We start from the raw sequence: 19,086 nt of genomic DNA, 5'->3' as shown, positions 1-19,086 counted from the left end.
GGGGGCAATATGCTGGACACACTGGCTGCAGAATGCTGGAGACACTGGAGGCAGAATGAAGGAGCACTGGGGAAGAATGCTGGGCACACTGGGGCAGAATGCTGGACACACTGGGGCAGAATGCTGGACACACTGGGGGCAGAATGCTGGACACACTGGGGGCAGAATGCTGGACACACTGGGGCAGAATGCTGGAGCACTGGGGGCAGAATGCTGGACACACTGGGGGCAGAATGCTGGACACTGGGGGCAGAATGCTGGACACTGGGGGCAGAATGCTGGACACACTGGGGGCAAAATTCTGGACACACTGGGGCAGAGGGCTGGACACACTGGGGCAGAGTGCTGGACACACTGGGGAAGAATGCTGGACACACTGGGGGCAGAATGCTGGACACACTGGGGGCAGAATGCTGGACACACTGGGGAAGAGTGCTGGACACACTGGGGCAGAGTGCTGGACACACTGGGGCAGAGTGCTGGACACACTGGGGGCAGAATGCTGGACACACTGGGGCAGAGTGCTGGACACACTGGGGCAGAGTGCTGGACACACTGGGGCAGAATGCTGGACACACTGGGGCAGAATGCTGGACACACTGGGGGCTGAATGCTGGACACACTGGGGGCTGAATGCTGGACATACTGGGGGCAATATGCTGTACACACTGGCTGCAGAATGCTGGAGACACTGGGGGCAGAATGCTGGACACACTGGGGGCAGAATGCTGGACACACTGGGGGCAGAATGCTGGACACACTGGGGGCAGAATGCTGGACACACTGGGGCAGAATTCTGGAGCACTGGGGGCAGAATGCTGGACACACTGGGGGCAGAATGCTGGACACACTGGGGGTAGAATGCTGGACACACTGGGGGCAGAATGCTGGACACACTGAGGCAGAATGCTGGACACACTGGGGGAAGAATGCTGGACACACTGAGGCAGAATGCTGGAGCACTGGGGAAGAATGCTGGGCACACTGGGGCAGAATGCTGGACACACTGGGGGCAGAATGCTGGACACACTGGGGGCAGAATGCTGGACACACTGGGGGCAGAATGCTGGACACACTGGGGGCAGAATGCTGGACACACTGGGGGCAGAATGCTGGACACACTGGGGGCAGAATGCTGGACACACTGGGGGCAGAATGCTGGACACACTGGGGGCAGAATGCAGGACACACTGGGGCAGAGTGCTGGACACACTGGGGCAGAGTGCTGGACACACTGGGACAGAGTGCTGGACACACTGGGGCAGAGTGCTGGACACACTGGGGCAGAATGCTGGACACACTGGGGCAGAATGCTGGACACACTGGGGCAGAATGCTGGACACACTGGGGGCTGAATGCTTGACACACTGGGGCAGAGTGCTGGACACACTGGGGCAGAGTGCTGGACACACTGGGGCAGAGTGCTGGACACACTGGGGCAGAGTGCTGGACACACTGGGGCAGAATGCTGGACACACTGGGGCAGAATGCTGGACACACTGGGGCAGAATGCTGGACACACTGGGGGCTGAATGCTTGACACACTGGGGGCTGAATGCTGGACACACTGGGGGCAATATGCTGGACACACTGGCTGCAGAATGCTGGAGACACTGGAGGCAGAATGCAGGAGCACTGGGGAAGAATGCTGGGTACACTGGGGCAGAATGCTGGACACACTGGGGCAGAATGCTGGACACACTGGGGCAGAATGCTGGACACACTGGGGCAGAATGCTGGACACACTGGGGGCTGAATGCTGGACACACTGGGGGCAATATGCTGGACACACTGGGGGCAATATGCTGGACACACTGGCTGCAGAATGCTGGAGACACTGGAGGCAGAATGCAGGAGCACTGGGGAAGAATGCTGGGCACACTGGGGCAGAATGCTGGACACACTGGGGCAGAATGCTGGACACACTGGGGGCAGAATGCTGGACACACTGGGGGCAGAATGCTGGACACACTGGGGCAGAATGCTGGAGCACTGGGGGCAGAATGCTGGACACACTGGGGGCAGAATGCTGGACACTGGGGGCAGAATGCTGGACACTGGGGGCAGAATGCTGGACACACTGGGGGCAAAATTCTGGACACACTGGGGCAGAGGGCTGGACACACTGGGGCAGAATGCTGGACACACTGGGGGCAAAATTCTGGACACACTGGGGCAGAGTGCTGGACACACTGGGGCAGAGTGCTGGACACACTGGGGAAGAATGCTGGACACACTGGGGGCAGAATGCTGGACACACTGGGGGCAGAATGCTGGACACACTGGGGAAGAGTGCTGGACACACTGGGGCAGAGTGCTGGACACACTGGGGCAGAGTGCTGGACACACTGGGGGCAGAATGCTGGACACACTGGGGCAGAGTGCTGGACACACTGGGGCAGAGTGCTGGACACACTGGGGCAGAATGCTGGACACACTGGGGGCTGAATGCTGGACACACTGGGGGCTGAATGCTGGACATACTGGGGGCAATATGCTGTACACACTGGCTGCAGAATGCTGGAGACACTGGGGGCAGAATGCTGGACACACTGGGGGCAGAATGCTGGACACACTGGGGGCAGAATGCTGGACACACTGGGGGCAGAATGCTGGACACACTGGGGCAGAATTCTGGAGCACTGGGGGCAGAATGCTGGACACACTGGGGGCAGAATGCTGGACACACTGGGGGTAGAATGCTGGACACACTGGGGGCAGAATGCTGGACACACTGAGGCAGAATGCTGGACACACTGGGGGAAGAATGCTGGACACACTGAGGCAGAATGCTGGAGCACTGGGGAAGAATGCTGGGCACACTGGGGCAGAATGCTGGACACACTGGGGGCAGAATGCTGGACACACTGGGGGCAGAATGCTGGACACACTGGGGGCAGAATGCTGGACACACTGGGGGCAGAATGCTGGACACACTGGGGGCAGAATGCTGGACACACTGGGGGCAGAATGCTGGACACACTGGGGGCAGAATGCTGGACACACTGGGGGCAGAATGCAGGACACACTGGGGCAGAGTGCTGGACACACTGGGGCAGAGTGCTGGACACACTGGGACAGAGTGCTGGACACACTGGGGGCAGAATACTGGACACACTGGGGCAGAGTGCTGGACACACTGGGGCAGAGTGCTGGACACACTGGGGCAGAGTGCTGGACACACTGGGGCAGAGTGCTGGACACACTGGGGCAGAGTGCTGGACACACTGGGGCTGAATGCTGGACACACTGGGGGCTGAATGCTGGACACACTGGGGGCTGAATGCTGGACACACTGGGGGCAATATGCTGTACACACTGGCTGCAGAATGCTGGAGACACTGGGGGCAGAATGCTGGAGCACTGGGGAAGAATGCTGGGCACACTGGAGCAGAATGCTGGACACACTGGGGGCAGAATGCGGGACACACTGGGGGCAGAATGCTGGACACACTGGGGGCAGAATGCTGGACACACTGGGGGTAGAATGCTGGACACACTGGGGGCAGAATGCTGGACACACTGAGGCAGAATGCTGGACACACTGGGGGAAGAATGCAGGACACACTGAGGCAGAATGCTGGAGCACTGGGGAAGAATGCTGGGCACACTGGGGCAGAATGCTGGACACACTGGGGCAGAATGCTGGACACACTGGGGGCAGAATGCTGGACACACTGGGGGCAGAATGTTGGACACACTGGGGGCAGAATGCTGGACACACTGGGGGCAGAATGCTGGACACACTGGGGAAGAATGCTGGACACACTGGGGGCAGAATGCTGGACACACTGGGGGCAGAATGCTGGACACACTGGGGGCAGAATGCTGGACACACTGGGGAAGAGTGCTGGACACACTGGGGCAGAGTGCTGGACACACTGGGGCAGAGTGCTGGACACACTGGGACAGAGTGCTGGACACACTGGGGGCAGAATACTGGACACACTGGGGCAGAGTGCTGGACACACTGGGGCAGAGTGCTGGACACACTGGGGCAGAGTGCTGGACACACTGGGGCAGAATGCTGGACACACTGTGGGCTGAATGCTGGACACACTGGGGGCTGAATGCTGGACACACTGGGGGCAATATGCTGTACACACTGGCTGCAGAATGCTGGAGACACTGGGGAAGAATGCTGGGCACACTGGAGCAGAATGCTGGACATACTGGGGGCAGAATGCTGGACACACTGGGGGCAGAATGCTGGACACACTGGGGCAGAATGCTGGAGCACTGGGGGCAGAATGCTGGACACACTGGGGGCAGAATGCTGGACACACTGGGGGTAGAATGCTGGACACACTGGGGGCAGAATGCTGGACACACTGAGGCAGAATGCTGGACACACTGGGGGAAGAATGCTGGACACACTGAGGCAGAATGCTGGAGCACTGGGGAAGAATGCAGGGCACACTGGGGCAGAATGCTGGACACACTGGGGCAGAATGCTGGACACACTGGGGGCAGAATGCTGGACACACTGGGGGCAGAATGCTGGACACACTGGGGGCAGAATGCTGGACACACTGAGGGTAGAATGCTGGACACACTGGGGGCAGAATGCTGGACACACTGGGGGCAGAATGCTGGACACACTGGGGCAGAGTGCTGGACACACTGGGACAGAGTGCTGGACACACTGGGGGCAGAATGCTGGACACACTAGGGGCAGAATGCTGGACACACTGGGGGCAGAATGCTGGACACACTGGGGGCAGAATGATGGACACACTGGGGGCAGAATGCTGGACACACTGAGGGTAGAATGCTGGACACACTGGGGGCAGAATGCTGGACACACTGGGGAAGAGTGCTGGACACACTGGGGCAGAGTGCTGGACACACTGGGGCAGAGTGCTGGACACACTGGGACAGAGTGCTGGACACACTGGGGGCAGAATGCTGGACACACTGGGGCAGAGTGCTGGACACACTGGGGCAGAGTGCTGGACACACTGGGGCAGAGTGCTGGACACACTGGGGCAGAATGCTGGACACACTGGGGGCTGAATGCTGGACACACTGGGGGCTGAATGCTGGACACACTGGGGGCAATATGCTGTACACACTGGCTGCAGAATGCTGGAGACACTGGGGGCAGAATGCTGGACACACTGGGGGCAGAATGCTGGACACACTGGGGGCAGAATGCTGGACACACTGGGGCAGAATTCTGGAGCACTGGGGGCAGAATGCTGGACACACTGGGGGCAGAATGCTGGACACACTGGGGGTAGAATGCTGGAAACACTGGGGGCAGAATGCTGGACACACTGAGGCAGAGTGCTGGACACACTGGGGCAGAGTGCTGGACACACTGGGGCTGAATGCTGGACACACTGGGGGCTGAATGCTGGACACACTGGGGGCTGAATGCTGGACACACTGGGGGCAATATGCTGTACACACTGGCTGCAGAATGCTGGAGACACTGGTGGCAGAATGCTGGAGCACTGGGGAAGAATGCTGGGCACACTGGAGCAGAATGCTGGACACACTGGGGGCAGAATGCGGGACACACTGGGGGCAGAATGCTGGACACACTGGGGGCAGAATGCTGGACACACTGGGGGTAGAATGCTGGACACACTGGGGGCAGAATGCTGGACACACTGAGGCAGAATGCTGGACACACTGGGGGAAGAATGCTGGACACACTGAGGCAGAATGCTGGAGCACTGGGGAAGAATGCTGGGCACACTGGGGCAGAATGCTGGACACACTGGGGCGGAATGCTGGACACACTGGGGGCAGAATGCTGGACACACTGGGGGCAGAATGTTGGACACACTGGGGGCAGAATGCTGGACACACTGGGGGCAGAATGCTGGACACACTGGGGCAGAATGCTGGACACACTGGGGGCAGAATGCTGGACACACTGGGGGCAGAATGCTGGACACACTGGGGGCAGAATTGTGGACACACTGGGGAAGAGTGCTGGACACACTGGGGCAGAGTGCTGGACACACTGGGGCAGAGTGCTGGACACACTGGGACAGAGTGCTGGACACACTGGGGGCAGAATGCTGGACACACTGGGGCAGAGTGCTGGACACACTGGGGCAGAGTGCTGGACACACTGGGGCAGAGTGCTGGACACACTGGGGCAGAATGCTGGACACACTGGGGGCTGAATGCTGGACACACTGGGGGCTGAATGCTGGACACACTGGGGGCAATATGCTGTACACACTGGCTGCAGAATGCTGGAGACACTGGGGGCAGAATGCTGGACACACTGGGGGCAGAATGCTGGACACACTGGGGGCAGAATGCTGGACACACTGGGGCAGAATTCTGGAGCACTGGGGGCAGAATGCTGGACACACTGGGGGCAGAATGCTGGACACACTGGGGGTAGAATGCTGGAAACACTGGGGGCAGAATGCTGGACACACTGAGGCAGAGTGCTGGACACACTGGGGCAGAGTGCTGGACACACTGGGGCTGAATGCTGGACACACTGGGGGCTGAATGCTGGACACACTGGGGGCTGAATGCTGGACACACTGGGGGCAATATGCTGTACACACTGGCTGCAGAATGCTGGAGACACTGGGGGCAGAATGCTGGAGCACTGGGGAAGAATGCTGGGCACACTGGAGCAGAATGCTGGACACACTGGGGGCAGAATGCGGGACACACTGGGGGCAGAATGCTGGACACACTGGGGGCAGAATGCTGGACACACTGGGGGAAGAATGCTGGACACACTGGGGGCAGAATGCTGGACACACTGAGGCAGAATGCTGGACACACTGGGGGAAGAATGCTGGACACACTGAGGCAGAATGCTGGAGCACTGGGGAAGAATGCTGGGCACACTGGGGCAGAATGCTGGACACACTGGGGCGGAATGCTGGACACACTGGGGGCAGAATGCTGGACACACTGGGGGCAGAATGTTGGACACACTGGGGGCAGAATGCTGGACACACTGGGGGCAGAATGCTGGACACACTGGGGCAGAATGCTGGACACACTGGGGGCAGAATGCTGGACACACTGGGGGCAGAATGCTGGACACACTGGGGGCAGAATGCTGGACACACTGGGGAAGAGTGCTGGACACACTGGGGCAGAGTGCTGGACACACTGGGGCAGAGTGCTGGACACACTGGGACAGAGAGCTGGACACACTGGGGGCAGAATGCTGGACACACTGGGGCAGAGTGCTGGACACACTGGGGCAGAGTGCTGGACACACTGGGGCAGAGTGCTGGACACACTGGGGGCAGAATGCTGGACACACTGTGGGCTGAATGCTGGACACACTGGGGGCTGAATGCTGGACACACTGGGGGCAATATGCTGTACACACTGGCTGCAGAATGCTGGAGACACTGGGGGCAGAATGCTGGAGCACTGGGGAAGAATGCTGGGCACACTGGAGCAGAATGCTGGACACACTGGGGGCAGAATGCTGGACACACTGGGGGCAGAATGCTGGAGCACTGGGGGCAGAATGCTGTACACACTGGGGGCAGAATGCTGGAGACACTGGGGGTAGAATGCTGGACACACTGGGGGAAGAATGCTGGACACACTGAGGCAGAATGCTGGACACACTGGGGGAAGAATGCTGGACACACTGAGGCAGAATGCTGGAGCACTGGGGAAGAATGCTGGGCACACTGGGGCAGAATGCTGGACACACTGGGGCAGAATGCTGGACACACTGGGGGCAGAATGCTGGACACACTGGGGGCAGAATGCTGGACACACTGAGGGTAGAATGCTGGACAAACTGGGGGCAGAATGCTGGACACACTGGGGGCAGAATGCTGGACACACTGGGGCAGAGTGCTGGACACACTGGGACAGAGTGCTGGACACACTGGGGGCAGAATGCTGGACACACTGGGGGCAGAATGCTGGACACACTGGGGGCAGAATGCTGGACACACTGGGGGCAGAATGCTGGACACACTGGGGGCAGAATGCTGGACACACTGAGGGTAGAATGCTGGACACACTGGGGGCAGAATGCTGGACACACTGGGGGCAGAATGCTGGACACACTGGGGAAGAGTGCTGGACACACTGGGGCAGAGTGCTGGACACACTGGGGCAGAGTGCTGGACACACTGGGACAGAGTGCTGGACACACTGGGGGCAGAATGCTGGACACACTGGGGCAGAGTGCTGGACACACTGGGGCAGAGTGCTGGACACACTGGGGCAGAGTGCTGGACACACTGGGGAAGAATGCTGGACACACTGGGGGCTGAATGCTGGACACACTGGGGGCTGAATGCTGGACACACTGGGGGCAATATGCTGTACACACTGGCTGCAGAATGCTGGAGACACTGGGGGCAGAATGCTGGAGCACTGGGGCAGAATGCTGGACACACTGGGGGCAGAATGCTGGACACACTGGGGGCAGAATGCTGGACACACTGGGGCAGAATTCTGGAGCACTGGGGGCAGAATGCTGGACACACTGGGGGCAGAATGCTGGACACACTGGGGGCAGAATGCTGGAGCACTGGGGAAGAATGCTGGGCACACTGGAGCAGAATGCTGGACACACTGGGGGCAGAATGCGGGACACACTGGGGGCAGAATGCTGGACACACTGGGGGCAGAATGCTGGACACACTGGGGGTAGATTGCTGGACACACTGGGGGCAGAATGCTGGACACACTGAGGCAGAATGCTGGACACACTGGGGGAAGAATGCTGGACACACTGAGGCAGAATGCTGGAGCACTGGGGAAGAATGCTGGGCACACTGGGGCAGAATGCTGGACACACTGGGGCAGAATGCTGGACACACTGGGGGCAGAATGCTGGACACACTGGGGGCAGAATGTTGGACACACTGGGGGGCAGAATGCTGGACACACTGGGGGCAGAATGCTGGACACACTGGGGCAGAATGCTGGACACACTGGGGGCAGAATGCTGGACACACTGGGGGCAGAATGCTGGACACACTGGGGGCAGAATGCTGGACACACTGGGGAAGAGTGCTGGACACACTGGGGCAGAGTGCTGGACACACTGGGGCAGAGTGCTGGACACACTGGGGGCAGAATGCTGGACACACTGGTGCAGAGTGCTGGACACACTGGGGCAGAGTGCTGGACACACTGGGGCAGAGTGCTGGACACACTGGGGCAGAGTGCTGGACACACTGGGGCAGAGTGCTGGACACACTGGGGCAGAGTGCTGGACACACTGGGGCAGAGTGCTGGACACACTGGGGCTGAATGCTGGACACACTGGGGGCTGAATGCTGGACACACTGGGGGCTGAATGCTGGACACACTGGGGGCAATATGCTGTACACACTGGCTGCAGAATGCTGGAGACACTGGGGGCAGAATGCTGGAGCACTGGGGAAGAATGCTGGGCACACTGGAGCAGAATGCTGGACACACTGGGGGCAGAATGCGGGACACACTGGGGGCAGAATGCTGGACACACTGGGGGCAGAATGCTGGACACACTGGGGGTAGAATGCTGGAGACACTGGGGGCAGAATGCTGGACACACTGAGGCAGAATGCTGGACACACTGGGGGAAGAATGCTGGACACACTGAGGCAGAATGCTGGAGCACTGGGGAAGAATGCTGGGCACACTGGGGCAGAATGCTGGACACACTGGGGCAGAATGCTGGACACACTGGGGGCAGAATGCTGGACACACTGGGGGCAGAATGTTGGACACACTGGGGGCAGAATGCTGGACACACTGGGGGCAGAATGCTGGACACACTGGGGCAGAATGCTGGACACACTGGGGGCAGAATGCTGGACACACTGGGGGCAGAATGCTGGACACACTGGGGGCAGAATGCTGGAAACACTGGGGAAGAGTGCTGGACACACTGGGGCAGAGTGCTGGACACACTGGGGCAGAATGCTGGACACACTGTGGGCTGAATGCTGGACACACTGGGGGCTGAATGCTGGACACACTGGGGGCAATATGCTGTACACACTGGCTGCAGAATGCTGGAGACACTGGGGGCAGAATGCTGGAGCACTGGGGAAGAATGCTGGGCACACTGGAGCAGAATGCTGGACACACTGGGGGCAGAATGCTGGACACACTGGGGGCAGAATGCTGGACACACTGGGGGCAGAATGCTGGAGCACTGGGGGCAGAATGCTGGACACACTGGGGGCAGAATGCTGGAGACACTGGGGGTAGAATGCTGGACACACTGGGGGCAGAATGCTGGACACACTGAGGCAGAATGCTGGACACACGGGGAAGAATGCTGGACACACTGAGGCAGAATGCTGGAGCACTGGGGAAGAATGCTGGGCACACTGGGTCAGAATGCTGGACACACTGGGGCAGAATGCTGGACACACTAGGGGCAGAATGCTGGACACACTGGGGGCAGAATGCTGGACACACTGGGGGCAGAATGCTGGACACACTGAGGGTAGAATGCTGGACACACTGGGGGCAGAATGCTGGAGACACTGGGGGCAGAATGCTGGAGCACTGGTGAAGAATGCTGGGCACACTGGAGCAGAATGCTGGACACACTGGGGGCAGAATGCGAGACACACTGGGGGCAGAATGCTGGACACACTGGGGGCAGAATGCTGGACACACTGGGGGCAGAATGCTGGACACACTGGGGGTAGAATGCTGGACACACTGGGGGCAGAATGCTGGACACACTGAGGCAGAATGCTGGACACACTGGGGGAAGAATGCTGGACACACTGAGGCAGAATGCTGGAGCACTGGGGAAGAATGCTGGGCACACTGGGGCAGAATGCTGGACACACTGGGGCAGAATTCTGGACACACTGGGGGCAGAATGCTGGACACACTGGGGGCAGAATGTTGGACACACTGGGGGCAGAATGCTGGACACACTGGGGGCAGAATGCTGGACACACTGGGGCAGAATGCTGGACACACTGGGGGCAGAATGCTGGACACACTGGGGCAGAATGCTGGACACACTGGGGGCAGAATGCTGGACACACTGGGGGCAGAATGCTGGACACACTGGGGAAGAGTGCTGGACACACTGGGGCAGAGTGCTGGACACACTGGGGCAGAATGCTGGACACACTGTGGGCTGAATGCTGGACACACTGGGGGCTGAATGCTGGACACACTGGGGGCAATATGCTGTACACACTGGCTGCAGAATGCTGGAGACACTGGGGGCAGAATGCTGGAGCACTGGGGAAGAATGCTGGGCACACTGGAGCAGAATGCTGGACACACTGGGGGCAGAATGCTGGACACACTGGGGGCAGAATGCTGGACACACTGGGGCAGAATGCTGGAGCACTGGGGGCAGAATGCTGGACACACTGGGGGCAGAATGCTGGAGACACTGGGGGAAGAATGCTGGACACACTGGGGCAGAATGCTGGAGCACTGGGGAAGAATGCTGGGCACACTGGGTCAGAATGCTGGACACACTGGGGCAGAATGCTGGACACACTGGGGGCAGAATGCTGGACACACTGGGGGCAGAATGCTGGACACACTGGGGGCAGAATGCTGGACACACTGAGGGTAGAATGCTGGACACATTGGGGGCAGAATGCTGGACACACTGGGGGCAGAATGCTGGACACACTGGGGCAGAGTGCTGGACACACTGGGACAGAGTGCTGGACACACTGGGGGCAGAATGCTGGACACACTGGGGCAGAGTGCTGGACACACTGGGGCAGAGTGCTGGACACACTGGGGCAGAGTGCTAAACACACTGGGGCAGAATGCTGGACACACTGGGGGCTGAATGCTGGACACACTGGGGGCTGAATGCTGGACACACTGGGGGCAATATGCTGTACACACTGGCTGCAGAATGCTGGAGACACTGGGGGCAGAATGCTGGAGCACTGGGGAAGAATGCTGGGCACACTGGGGGTAGAATGCTGGACACACTGGGGGCAGAATGCTGGACACACTGAGGCAGAATGCTGGAGCACTGGGGAAGAATGCTGGGCACACTGGGGCAGAATGCTGGACACACTGGGGCAGAATGCTGGACACACTGGGGGCAGAATGCTGGACACACTGGGGGCAGAATGCTGGACACACTGGGGGCAGAATGCTGGACACACTGAGGGTAGAATGCTGGACACACTGGGGGCAGAATGCTGGACACACTGGGGGCAGAATGCTGGACACACTGGGGCAGAGTGCTGGACACACTGGGACAGAGTGCTGGACACACTGGGGGCAGAATGCTGGACACACTGGGGCAGAGTGCTGGACACACTGGGGCAGAGTGCTGGACACACTGGGGCAGAATGCTGGACACACTGGGGGCTGAATGCTGGACACACTGGGGGCTGAATGCTGGACACACTGGGGGCAATATGCTGTACACACTGGCTGCAGAATGCTGGAGACACTGGGGGCAGAATGCTGGAGCACTGGGGAAGAATGCTGGGCACACTGGGGGTAGAATGCTGGACACACTGGGGGCAGAATGCTGGACACACTGAGGCAGAATGCTGGAGCACTGGGGAAGAATGCTGGGCACACTGGGGCAGAATGCTGGACACACTGGGGCAGAATGCTGGACACACTGAGGGTAGAATGCTGGACACACTGGGGGCAGAATGCTGGACACACTGGGGGCAGAATGCTGGACACACTGGGGGCAGAGTGCTGGACACACTGGGGCAGAGTGCTGGACACACTGGGACAGAGTTCTGGACACACTGGGGGCAGAATGCTGGACACACTGGGGCAGAGTGCTGGACACACTGGGGCAGAATGCTGGACACACTGTGGGCTGAATGCTGGACACACTGGGGGCTGAATGCTGGACACACTGGGGGCAATATGCTGTACACACTGGCTGCAGAATGCTGGAGACACTGGGGGCAGAATGCTGGAGCACTGGGGCAGAATGCTGGAGCTACACGGGAGTGGGAGGAGAGTGGCCAAGTGCCAGAATAGGCGCATCTTCCAGATGTGCCTTTTCTGGGGTGGCTGGGGGCAGATGTTTGTAGCCAGGGGGGGCCAATAACCATGGACCCTCTCTAGGCTATTAATATCTGCCCTCAGTCACTGGCTTTACCACTCTGGCGGAGAAAATTGCGCGGGAGCCCACGCCAATTTTTTCCGACATTTAACCCTTTATTTTAGCAGCTACAGCGCCCAAATTTTGCACATACACACTACTAACATTAGAAGTGTGGAATATGCAAAAAAAAAGGGATATGAGATGATTTACTGAATGTAAACCATGTCTCATATCTTGTCGGGTTTGGGAAGGAGAGAGCAAAAGCCGGCAATTGAATTAGCGGCTTTTATTGTATCTAGCGCTGCATTAAAATATAAATATACATATATAGGTGTCTCACTGACATATATATATGTATATATACACATTCTATGTGTATATATCTATTCTATTCTAACCTGTCAGTGTGATTTTACTGTACACAGCACTGATTTGTCGGCTTTTCAAAGGACACCGGTGCGTAAAAATCGGACAGCAATACGGATGTCATACGGATGTTGCAATAAAAAAATCGCATGACACTCGCATGACACTCGCATGACACTCGCATGACACTCGCACGATTTTCTTTCTTTTTTTCGGTCCGTTAATCGGACCATTTTTTCTCTCGCAAGTGGAAAGGGGCCCTAAAATTCAGTGTCAGTAGTATGCAAAATAACATCTAAAGAAGCCTGATGCATTTTCAAAACAATGACCCAATGAGGTTAAAATAGAACTAGATCAGCTCACTGTTGTAGGCATCCACCATTGCATACGTTTTGTAGTTCCAGGAAGCCACTCCGCCTGGGCAAATGAGTCCAATATAAGAAAGAAAAAAAAGGCTTCTCCAGTAAAATCTTGAAAGCATTATTAAATTTCCATTGTTCTGATGTAGACACGTTTTGGCTGTAGCAGATTACTGCTTTTTTCTTTCTTATATAGGACTTAAAATATATCTCTTTGAGCACAATGATCAAAATTATGTGTGGTCACAGAATTTCAGGAAAAGAACATCTTGTCAACCATTAACCCCTTCACCCCCGGAGCTTTTTCCGTTTTTTCGTTTTCGTTTTTCGCTCCCCTCCTTCCCAGAGCCATAACTTTTTTATTTTTCCTTCAATATGGCCATGTGAGGGCTTATTTTTTGCGGGATGAGATGTACTTTTGAACAATATCATTGGTTTTACCATGCCGTGTAACAGAAAACAGGAAAAAAATTCCAAGTGTGATGAAATTGCAAAAAAAGTGAAATCTCACACTTGTTTTTTGTTTGGCTTTTTTGCTAGGTTCACCAAATGCTAAAACTATCCTGCCATTATGATTCTCCAGGTCATTACGAGTTCATAGACACCTAATATGTCTAGGTTATTTTTTATCTAAGTGGTGAAAAAAAAATTCCAAAGTTTGCTAAAAAAAATAAATAAAAAATTGCGCGATTTTCCGATACCCGTAGCGTCTCCAATTTTCATGATCTGGGGTCGAGTGAGGGCTTATTTTTTGCGTGCCGAGCTGGCATTTTTAATGATACCACTTTGGTGTAGATACATTCTTTTGATCGCCCGTTATTGCATTTTAATGCAATGTCGCGGCGACCAAAAAAACGTAATTTTGGCGTTTTGATTTTTTTTCTCGCTACGCCATTTAGCGGTCAGGTTAATCCTTTGTTTTTATTGATAGATCGGGCGATTCTGAACTCGGCCATACCAAATATGTGTTTGTTTAATTTTTTTTTAATTGTTTTATTTTGATTGAGGCGAAAGGGGGGTGATTTGAACTTTTATATATTTTTTATTTTTTTTATATTTTTAAACACTTTTTTTAAAAAATTTTGGCATGCTTCAATAGCCTCCATAGGAGGCTAGAAGCATGCACTACTCGATCGGCTTTGCTACATAGGAGCGAAGCTCAGATCGCTCCTATATAGCAGAATTACAGGTTTGCTGTAATTCTGTGGCACTCATAGCAATCCGGCATCAACAAGACCTCTGGTTGTTATGCCGACGCATCGAAATACAGATCACTTCTATGTAGCAGAAAGGCAGGTGTACTTTGAGCGCCGACCACAGGGTGACGCTCAAAGCAATCGGCCATCAACAACCATAGAGGTCTCAAGGAGACCTCTGGTTGTTATGGCAATGCACCGCTGACCCCCGATCATGTGACGGGGGTCAGCAGTGCGAGCACCTCCGGCCGCGCGGCCGGGATCGCTAGTTAAATGCCGCTGTCAGCGCTTGATGGCGGCATTTAACTAGTTAATGGGCGCGGGCGGATCGCGATTCCGCTCGCGCTCATTGCGCGCACATGTCAGCTGTACAAAACAGCTGACATGTCGCGGCTTTAAGGTGGGCTCACCGCTGGAGCCCACCTTAAAGCAGGGGATCTGCCAGCTGACGTACTATTCCGTCAGCTGGCAGAAAGGGGTTAAGCATGGGAGTGGATAAATCATACTTTGAGGTTGTGTTGAAGCCAATGACACAGGGAACATTTCACGGGTAGAGGCAAGAATTGATTCAATTAAATTTCAACAAATTCTTGATGCAAACATAAAACCATCTGTAAAAAAAGCTTAAGTTTAAAAAAGAATGGCTTCTACAAACGAATAATAATCCTAAACACATGTCAAAATCTGCAATAGACTACCTCAAAAGACACAAGCTGAAGGTTTTACAATGACCCTCAAAGTCCACTGATCTGAACATCATTGAAAATCTGGGTCTAGATCTCAAAAAGCCGGTCATGCAAGACAGCCCAGGAATCTCACAGAAGTGGAAGAATTTTCCAAGGAAGAATGGATGAAAATCCTTCAAACAAGAATTAAAAGACTCTTGTCTGGCTACAAAAAGTACTTACAAGCTATGATACTTGCAAAAGAAGGTGCTAGTAGGTACTAACCATGCAGGGTGCCCAAACTTTTGTCCAAAAAATTTAAAAATGTAAAAAATTACAATATATTTATATTTGCCTAAAATAAAAAGAACATGTGCAATCATAGACCTGAGACAGGGACAAGGGGGCATCCTCTACGTCTGGAGGAAAGAAGGTTTAAGCATAATAACAGACGCGGATTCTTTACTGTAAGAGCAGTGAGACTATGGAACTCTCTGCCGTATGATGTTGTAATGAGTGATTCATTACTTAAATTTAAGAGGGGACTGGATGCCTTTCTGGAAAAGTATAATGTTACAGGGTATATACACTAGATTCCTTGATAGGGCGTTGATCCAGGGAACTAGTCTGATTGCCATATGTGGAGTCGGGAAGGAATTTTTTTCCCCATGGTGGAGTTACTCTTTGCCACATGGGTTTTTTTTGCCTTCCCCTGGATCAACATGTTAGGGCATGTTAGGTTAGGCTATGGGTTGAACTAGATGGACTTACAGTCTTCCTTCAACCTTAATAACTATGTAACTATGTAACTATGTAACCATACCTCCCAACCGTCCCGATTTCAGCGGGACAGTCCCGCTTTGGCACCGGGGTCCCGCTGTCCCGCTTCGGGCATTTAAAATCCCGAATTTGCGGCCGCCGGTGAAGCCCCGCCCACTTCCGGGACGTAGAGAGAGCCGTTTTTTTTTTCTTATACATGCTGGGTCTCCTCCCGACCGATCCCGCCCCCGCCCCCTGTGTGTGTGGCGCTGCCACGCTGAGGAAGAGAGCCAGCAGCGATCAAGATGAGAGGTCAGCCACTCACTTCCTCCTGTGTGTGCACGGAGCTCCGGCGTCTCCTGCTCTTAGCTGCTATCCCGGCAGAGAAGGAGAGAAGGGGGAGGTGCCGGGACAGTGCAGAGCTGTGAGCAGCCGGAGAAACTGAAGAGCTGCAGTGCACATGGCCAGATCAGCCGCCCCTGCACCACAGAGGAGATTGTGTGTGTGTGATGTGTGTGTGTGTGTGTGTGTGAGATGTGTGATGCTGCATTTGTGTGTGTGTCATGTGTGTATGAGGTATCTGGTGTGTGTGATGGCTGGGTGTGTGTGTGTGTGATGGCTGGGTGTGTGTGTGTGATGGCTGGGTGTGTGGGTGTGATGGCTGGGTGTGTGTGTGATGGCTGGGTGTGTGTGTGTGATGGCTGGGTGTGTGTGTGTGATGGCTGGGTGTGTGTGTGATGGCTGGGTGTGTGTGTGTGATGGCTGCGTGTGTGTGATGGCTGGGTGTGTGTGTGTGATGGCTGGGTGTGTGTGTGTGATGGCTGGGTGTGTGTGTGTGATGGCTGGGTGTGTGTGTGTGATGGCTGGGTGTGTGTGTGTGATGGCTGGGTGTGTGTGTGTGATGGCTGGGGGTGTGTGTGTGATGGCTGGGGGTGTGTGTGTGATGGCTGGGGGTGTGTGTGTGTGTGATGGCTGGGGGTGTGTGTGTGTGTGTGATGGCTGGGTGTGTGTGTGTGTGATGGCTGGGTGTGTGTGATGGCTGCGTGTGTGTGTGATGGCTGCATGTGTGTGATGGCTGCGTGTGTGTGTGTGATGGCTGCGTGTGTGTGTGTGATGGCTGCGTGTGTGTGTGTGTGATGGCTGCATGTGTGTGATGGCTGCGTGTGTGTGTGTGATGGCTGCGTGTGTGTGTGTGATGGCTGCGTGTGTGTGTGTGATGGCTGCGTGTGTGTGTGTGTGATGGCTGCGTGTGTGTGTGATGACTGCGTGTGTGTGATGACTGCGTGTGTGTGTGATGGCTGTGTGTGTGATGGCTGCGTGTGTGTGTGATGGCTGCGTGTGTGTGTGTGTGATGGCTGCGTGTGTGTGTGATGACTGCGTGTGTGTGATGACTGCGTGTGTGTGTGATGGCTGTGTGTGTGATGGCTGCGTGTGTGTGTGATGGCTGCGTGTGTGTGTGTGATGGCTGTGTGTGTGTGTGATGGCTGCATGTGTGATGCATTTGTGTCAAAGCTGCATGTGTTTGTGAGCTGCGTTTGTGATGCTGCGTGTGTATGTGTGATACTGTGTGTGTGATGCTGCATTTGTGTGAGCTGCGTGCCTGTATGTCATTATACAGTATGGAGAACTGTGGCCATAATACAGTATGGAGCATCATGTGTGGTCATTATACAGTATGGAGCATCATGTGCGGTCATTATACAATATGGAGCATCATGTGCAGCCAGTATACAGTATGGAGCATCATGTGTGGTCATTATACAATATGGAGCATCATGTGCAGTCATTATACAGTGTGGAGCATCATGTGCAGCCAGTATACAGTATGGAGCATCATGTGTGGTCATTATACAATATGGAGCATCATGTGCGGTCATTATACAGTATGGAGCATCATGTGCGGTCATTATACAGTATGGAGCATCATGTGCGGTCATTATACAGTATGGAGCATCATGTGCGGTCATTATACAGTATGGAGCATCATGTGCGGTCATTATACAGTATGGAGCATCATGTGCGGCCATTATACAGTATGGAGCATCATGTGCGGTCATTATACAGTATGGAGCATCATGTGCGGCCATTATACAGTATGGAGCATCATGTGCGGTCATTATACAGTATGGAGCATCATGTGCGGTCATTATACAGTATGGAGCATCATGTGCGGTCATTATACAATATGGAGCATCATGTGCAGCCAGTATACAGTATGGAGCATCATGTGTGGTCATTATACAATATGGAGCATCATGTGCAGCCATTATACAGTATGGAGCATCATGTGCGGTCATTATACAGTATGGAGCATCATGTGCGGTCATTATACAGTATGGAGCATCATGTGCGGTCATTATACAGTATGGAGCATCATGTGCGGTCATTATACAGTATGGAGCATCATGTGCGGTCATTATACAGTATGGAGCATCATGTGCGGTCATTATACAGTATGGAGCATCATGTGTGGCCATATTTTTTTGTTTATAACTATTGTATATGAAACAGTGTGATCAGCAGTGCTAAATGGGTGTGCTTGGGACGTGGATATGGGTGTGACTAATTATGAATGGGTGTGGTCAGAGGCGTGGCCTAAAATTTACCGCGGCGCATGAGCCCACATCTTTCATGGGACATGTCAGCTGTTCTGAACAGCTGATATGTACCCAGAGCAGCCGCAGGTGGAATTGCGATCCACCTGCAGCTATTAACTAGTTAAATGCCACTTTCAAGTGCTGACAGCGGCA

Source organism: Ranitomeya variabilis, chromosome 5 (genome assembly GCF_051348905.1).
Source record: "Ranitomeya variabilis isolate aRanVar5 chromosome 5, aRanVar5.hap1, whole genome shotgun sequence".
Lineage (NCBI taxonomy): Eukaryota > Metazoa > Chordata > Amphibia > Anura > Dendrobatidae > Ranitomeya > Ranitomeya variabilis.
The sequence above is the reverse complement of the archived record's forward strand: the minus strand, read 5'-3'. Positions refer to the sequence as shown.